Source organism: Pinus tabuliformis, chromosome Q (assembly GCF_031772625.1).
Source record: "Pinus tabuliformis cultivar Carrire ecotype Pingquan chromosome Q, CPIR1, whole genome shotgun sequence".
NCBI lineage: Eukaryota > Viridiplantae > Streptophyta > Pinopsida > Pinales > Pinaceae > Pinus > Pinus tabuliformis.
In genome coordinates this window covers 38509150-38515966 of record NC_142296.1, presented here as the reverse complement: position 1 = coordinate 38515966, position 6817 = coordinate 38509150, and the positions used below count along the sequence as shown (strand labels likewise).

Below are 6817 nucleotides of genomic sequence, written 5' to 3'. Positions count from 1 at the left end.
TTGGGAGTGTTGGGTCAAAAACTTCAAAGGCAATGAATTGTCTTTATAATGTATCCTTCGTAAAGCCTGTAGCTTTATATTTTTCCCCTTGATGGCAATGAACGATGGGTAGCCTTTCAATTTGGAATGCCACCTACCAGGAAAGATGTGAATTGACCAACAACTTAATGGAGGTTGACAACTGTTTTTGCCAATTTGACTTAACAAACCCTCCTACCCTGAGCATTGGTCGACTCTGCTATTTTAAACGAGGCAATTTAAATGCGTCTGATGCCTGGACCGCATACATGTCCGAATAATGTTATGTGGGAGTAATGGGGTTTGAAATCATATTACTGTTTGTCCGAATAATGTGATGCGGGAGAAATGCGGTTTGAAATATATCAAAATTTCAGCCATCTACGATGAGGCTATAAAGTCCAGGCCGCTCAACAAATTAACGTGTCATATAGTCGACGAAGGTGGACTTTTATTGTCGAAACAGATAAGTATGTTCTCGATGTTTGACTATTGATCATCATGACAACAAATATGTGATCAACAGATATCTATATATATCTCTCTCTTTAACTGATGCTTGCATCCATTACAGATACTTAGACTGTTCAGTGATCATCTGAGTTCGTTGTGAAGAACAATATCATATCAGTTTTCCATATGGCGAAGTTGTTGGGGTTGGGTCTGATGATATCGTTATTGACTTGCCACTCAATCGCCTTGCGATTGCTATCGCAAGGTACGCAAGGCACCGAGCATTTGGTCTATTATTTTTTTAAGTTTATTTTTAGAGTCATTTTTATTTTGATTGTGGATTTCGAAAATATTTTAGACTTGGATTCACAGGAGTTATTTTAGAATTTTGAGATTTTGCCTATATCTGATTTCAAAATATTTTAGGAATCAGTAATCAATATATGTTCCGCATATTTTTAATAAAAGTGAATTTGAATGGCTCTAACTTTCTTTCAATTGCAGAAAAAAGTGAAGTTTGGGCTTCCAATTGTAAGGCAAATTCCATTCAAAACACTCCCAACAAGGTAAGATATAAATTATCAAAACTCATATCTGTGAATTTGTTTCTTGAATTTGAGTTTGAAGTGGAACTTACAGAACTTGGTGGTGCAGGATGGAGATCATAAGATATCAGAATGCCAAGGTCAAGCTGAGGCTGGAAAGAAAAGCGTGCATTCAAACTCTAATGAAGAGGAATGGAAAGAAAGGAATGAGGAGAGTGAATATGAAGACAGCGATTATATTTATACCCGTCCCAAGCCTTGATTAAAATTGTCCCTTCGCTGCACTTCCGCGTGGATCTGATGAATGGCCTCTGTGTTAGGGACGATGGACGTTATATTTGTGAAATTTTCGTATATGTAGGAATACAATAGCATCACATTTTTGTAATCCTTGACACCCAGCAAGTCAATACTAGCATAACTTGTTATTATATTTTTTACTAGTCTTTAAAATCTTTAATCAAAGAGTGGAGTGGTATGGCATTGTCTGGTTTTTATCAAGTATATATGGTCATTGAAGTGAGCTTCCCATACACTGTTATTATTTTTCTGCTTTGGAGAAGCTAGGTTAGATTACCAAATTGTCTACATACCCTTAAGTTGTTTCCTAAATATGCATTTTGGTTATTGGAGTGATCCCCGTCTTGGAGGGATGTTTTCCAATTAGATAGTTCTACGTGATTCTCTTTACTCCTTTTATTTCAAGGTAAGGAAAAACATTGTCCCTGCAATTCACAGACTTGGGCGTGGAATAGCTATGTTTTTGCGACTTTCTATCTTTTTGCTGGATTCTCGAATCTGTTACGTTCTCGCCATGTTAAAATCTCCATAAACAAGACCAGGAGTTAAGATGCCTCTCTAAGGGTTAAGATGCCTGTCCAAAAAACCTTAAAACCATATAATATATTAAAAGAAAATAAAAAATTATGAATATCATTCATAAGTCTTCCTACTCAGGATACTCAATAGTGCTATATGAAAAAGGAATATTAAAATGGAAAAAAATGAGCAAAAATACTTGAGAAATGACTATCTAATTCATAAAATAATGTTCACTATTTCAATATTGTCTGACTGAATACAATGTACATGGGCAGGAGTCGAAATGAGGTTTCAAGCATTGAATATTCTTAAAAGCCTACGTGAAAAGAATAATCAAAGGCCGCAAGGACGGTTTGTTATTATTATCACGAGGTCGATGCTCCATTTTTTCAATCGTTATCTCGCACACTGAATTTCATTGTACGGGATGGCATTGAGTACTACATTGTTATGTAAGATCGCAATCATCCACGCGGAGAACCGAGCTTTGAGTTCAAACCCCGAACACTATTATCTTCACCGTTGCATGAAAAAACACAAGAGCTTCTCATGGATCTCTTGTGGCAAGACGAGGCTTGACGGGAAAAGGGGGTTGATACCTTTATACAGAAAATGCAGGCCACCACCTATGTCGCGTGTTGCAGAAGAAATCGGTGTCTCAATAGCAGAGGAGGTGCCATGGGAGGGTGCCGTAATCTACGGGCGGAGCGCCTCCCAAACCCCTTTCGAGTACTGTACTACTCTAAAGAGACTCGACCTTTCTAATTTATCCTTGGAAATATCGAAGTCCACAACGTCTTCCATGGGCATTAGGGTTACGAGAGGAGTAACAGATTATCCCTCGGGGATGCCGGTTCAAATCTGGGTCGATGTCAGTTGGAGAAAGAGAGATTTGAAGCTCGATGGAATCATTGGGACATTCATAACCTTAATGTGCAGTACATAATATCTAATTTTCCGTACCCTAACAATCTCTCTAAACTCTAATGGAAGGGTTTTAGCTTTTTGTTGTTTACTTGCTTTTATTTTTAGTATTATGAGGGTTTCTAATGGTAATGAATGAACCAAGTGTGGGGAGCCAGCGACAAAGCGTGTACTCTCAAACTTTTCCCTGCTTCTCACCAAAAAACCTGTGAAGGCACCCATTCAAAAGACACTTAGGATTCTACCGTGGGCAGATAAAGTAAAGGGAGATGGTGAAATTGGTGAGGATGAAGAAGAGATTAAGATTGAATTGGATGACCAAATGCATTTCCTTGCGGAGGAGAAAGAAATAGGTATGTCAGAATATATTCGTGATACCATGCACTTCGAATTCACTATCAACGGTGTTTATGATGTAAATTGCAAAGGATTGTGTCTCAGTTGTGGTACTAACCTCAATAGGAACAATTGCACATGTGGAACCCAAAACGAATATGTTGCTTATAAGCTATTAGGGGTGTTCAAGAAACAAATGCAAAAGCAATAAAATGGTATTCACATGATTAACATTGTTGAAATATTAATTTCAAACTGTCGCATCAGTTTCCAGAAAACTGCTGAGCCTTCCATTGCACCGCTTTTGCTGAGCAAGTGGTATTCTCCGGAGGGGCAGCGATACAGTACGCCAGCTCACGTGTGTCCTCAAGCAGTTTTGAAAACAGCCATTTTCCCGAAGCGTAAAGGTCGTGTGGTTTCATCGAGCGTCAGTTGTCCAATTGAAAGGTTGGTTGGTGTTCGTTGATTGAAACCAAGTTGCGTACAGGCCTGCAGCAAATGAAATTGACGTGGAGTAAAAGTTTTGTTTGACCGTCAGCGTTTCAGTAAAACATTTAATGAAGTTTAATGTTATTCGTAGTTTGTTGGTAAGAGTTTTAATTTTAATGTTTTTTAACTCACGGGAAGTATGGGCATAGTAAAAACGCATTTGTTATGTTTTATTTTGCGGTGTTGTTGTTCATTGTATATAAAATGAAAAGTGAAACTCGCCGCAGCGAAGGAGAATTCTTTTGGCAGGTTGATTGAAATGAAACACATGCAGCAGCATGTATGTTTGGTTGTTCGTTGAGTGAAAACGAATGGAAATGCGTAGCAGCGCTAGTGTGAATGAAAGTTTTTTTTTTGTTTGTTGAATATGTAATGCGTAATGCAATACACAGCATGCAGTAGGGCAAGCGAATGTAAGAGATTTTATAGCAGTAAATGTAAGCTTTATTTTTACACACAGTAGTGTAAAAATTTGGAGCTGAAACAGAGTAATTTTTTTTTTAGAAACAGTGAAGGTTTTTGGAACAGAAGTGTTCCTGGTTTAATCCCTCTGTTAAGAGGAAGGTCTTTTTGTAACAGGTTGTTTTATTAATGAATACAAGCTTTTATTGTGCATGTGAAAAACTCTGTTTTGCCCATAAATTATTTTAGCTTCCATGTGTTAAAGATCCTGTGGAAAAAACAGAGCATTGTTCTCTGTTTAGTTTTTGTTTGGAATTACCAGAAATTCCCAACATGGTATCGAAGCTTGTCCAGGCTCTTTGAAGGTGTCAAAGAAGCTGAAGGAAGGATTTCTAGCTGTAGCAGCTTCTCCAGCAGAGTGAAGACTCAGTCAAAAAAGATCCAAGGTATTTATCAAGTTTTTTTTGTGTGTTATTGTTGAAGACACTCAGTGATTTTTAAATACAGTCAAGTATTTGAAGTATAGTTTAGAGTGCAAGAATGGCTGGCTCCAGCACCAGCACTAGCATGGGTATTTGTAATACCCAGCTCCCACAATTTAATGGGAAAAACTATGACTACTGGGCAATAACTATGAGAGCCCTGTTTTCCTCACAAGATTTATGGGAATTAGTTGAATATGGTTTTGAAGAACCAACAGATGAAAATGAGTTCAATAGGTTATCTCAAGCAGAGAAAGATCTGTTGAAGAGCTATAAGAAGAAGGATTCTAAAGCCCTCCTCTTCTTATATCAAGCAGTGAATGAGAGTGTGTTTCCAAGGATAGCAGCAACCAAGACATCCAAAGAAGCATGGAAAACTCTCAAGACAGCCTATCAAGGCATGGAGAAAGTGAAGACAGCAAAACTACAGTTGCTAAGGAGAGATTTTGAAAATATATGCATGAAGGAGTCAGATAATATTGACTCATTCTTCACACATGTGATTGGACTGGTCACACAGATAAGGACTCATGGATAAATTCTTGAAGAAAGGAGGATTGTGGAGAAACTATTGAGGGTCCTACCCTCAAGGTTCGATGTGATTGTCACCGCCATAGAAGAGACAAAGGATCTCACAAACTTCTCAGTTGATGAACTATATGCATCACTGATAACACATGAGCAGAGATTGAGTAGAAATGAAAACTCATCTCTAGAACATGCCTTTAAGACCCAGATGTTCTTTGGAAGAGGAAGAGGTCAAGGCAGAGGAAACAAGAGAGGAAGAGGCAGAAGCCAAAACAGAGGTGGAAGAAACAGTCCAGCAAACACTCAAGGAAGAGGTAGCAATCCAAATCAGAACCAAGCCCAAGGCAGCAACCAACAAAGTGGACAACATCATGCTCAAGGACAAAGGTATGAAAAATCCAATGTCCAATGTTATTATTGTAAAAAATATGGGCATTATGCAAATGAATGTAGGAAGAAGCAGCATGATATGAATAATAGAACTAGTGCAAATCTCACTGGAGAAAATATCAGCCAAAATAATTTGTTGTTAGCTTGTAATATGGCTGAAACAAAGAGTGATGATATATGATTTCTAGACTCCGGTTGCATTAACCATATGACAGGAAACATAGCCCTGTTTTCTAAGATAGATCAGAGTGTGAAGTCACAAGTCACACTGGGGACTGATAGTAAAGTTTCTGTTATGGGAAAAGGAGAAGTAAATATCCTAACAAAGGTAGGTGAAAAGAAGACCATAACAGATGTCTATTATGTTCCTGGAATGAAATGTAACCTCTTGAGTATTGGACAGCTTGTTGAAAATGGTTACAATGTTTTCTTTGAGAATGATGTATGCACCATCATGGATAGAAAACCCAGCAAACGATGTATTGCTGAAGTAAAGATGACAAGGAATAGGATGTTCCCTCTCAGGATAAAAGTTGATTTAAAAGATGGAGTAGAAATAGCAGCAGTTACACAAGAGGCTTTCCAAAGCGAACCAAAGGATGAAAATTGGTTGTGGCACTTGAGATTTGGACATCTCAACTTTGGAGGTCTTAACTTGTTGCATAGGAAAGGATTGGTAAGAGGATTGTCATTGATAGAGAAACCGAACAGCCATTGTGAAGGTTGTATCTTGGGGAAACAACACAGAGAAAGTTTTCCATCAGGGAAAAGCATAAGGGCAAAAGCACCCTTAGAGATTGTCCACTCAGATTTATGTGGATCGATGCAAACTCCATCACTTGCAGGTAGCCACTATATACTAACATTCATTAATGATTTTACCAGAAAAAGTTGGGTATATTTCCTGAAGAATGAAAGTGAAGTGTTTGAAAAATTTCGCAATTTCAAAGCACTTGTAGAAAACCAAAGTGGGCTGCATATCAAAGTTCTAAGAACTGATAGAGGAGGTGAGTATATCTCCAAATAACTTCTACGTTTTTGTAGAGAAAATTGAATTCATAAACAGTTTACCACTAGGTACACTCCACAACAAAATGGAGTTGCCGAAAGGAAGAATAGGACAATCATGGATATGGCGAGGAGTATGTTAAAGGCAAAGAATTTGCCAAATGATTATTGGGCTGAAGCTGTACATTGTGCAGTGTATATTTTGAATAGATGCCCTACAAAAGCAGTCATGAACAGAGTGCCGGAAAAGGCATGGAGTGGGACAAAGCAAGGAGTCACCCACATGAAAGTTTTTTGATGTGTGGCTTATCCACACATTCTAGATCAGCTAAGGAAGAAGTTGGACAACAAAGGGGAGAAATGTATTTTCATTGGATATAGTGAGGAATCCAAAGCTTATAGGTTGTATAACCCATCCAC

At 38.1% G+C, this 6817-nt stretch overlaps 1 long non-coding RNA gene across 1 annotated transcript; it reads left to right on the top strand.

Annotated features, from left to right (window-relative positions):
* The first annotated feature begins 599 nt into the window (after positions 1-599).
* Positions 600-1511, top strand: LOC149218171 (uncharacterized). The gene is made up of 3 exons (XR_016248611.1): positions 600-736; positions 976-1037; positions 1126-1511. It is a non-coding gene; the product is annotated as an uncharacterized LOC149218171 (long non-coding RNA).
* Positions 1512-6817: the final 5306 nt, after the last annotated feature.